Source organism: Puma concolor, chromosome A3 (assembly GCF_028749965.1).
Source record: "Puma concolor isolate L17-30 chromosome A3, mPumCon1.1.hap2, whole genome shotgun sequence".
NCBI classification, from domain to species: Eukaryota; Metazoa; Chordata; class Mammalia; order Carnivora; family Felidae; genus Puma; species Puma concolor.
The window spans coordinates 113,773,486-113,773,876 of NC_141669.1; positions in this window are offsets into that span (position 1 = coordinate 113,773,486).

Sequence of the window (391 nt, forward strand, 5' to 3'; positions counted from 1 at the left end):
GTGAAATAGGAAGCAAAATCATTAGCCAAGAATAAGGATGAAGAAGAAAGTGATGGAGGTTTGATGAGAAGAGAAACATGACATAATTCTTTTTTTTTTTTCAACGTTTATTTATTTTTGGGACAGAGAGAGACAGAGCATGAATGGGCGAGGGGCAGAGAGAGAGGGAGACACAGAATCAGAAACAGGCTCCAGGCTCCGAGCCATCAGCCCAGAGCCCGACGCGGGGCTCGAACTCACGGACCGTGAGATCGTGACCTGGTTGAAGTCGGACGCTTAACCGGCTGCGCCACCCAGGCGCCCCAAAACATGACATAATTCTTTAGGATGATGGCTGGGGCCAGCTGAAGGATGGTATTTAAAACCTAGTTGAGCAGAATGTGGCGAGCTA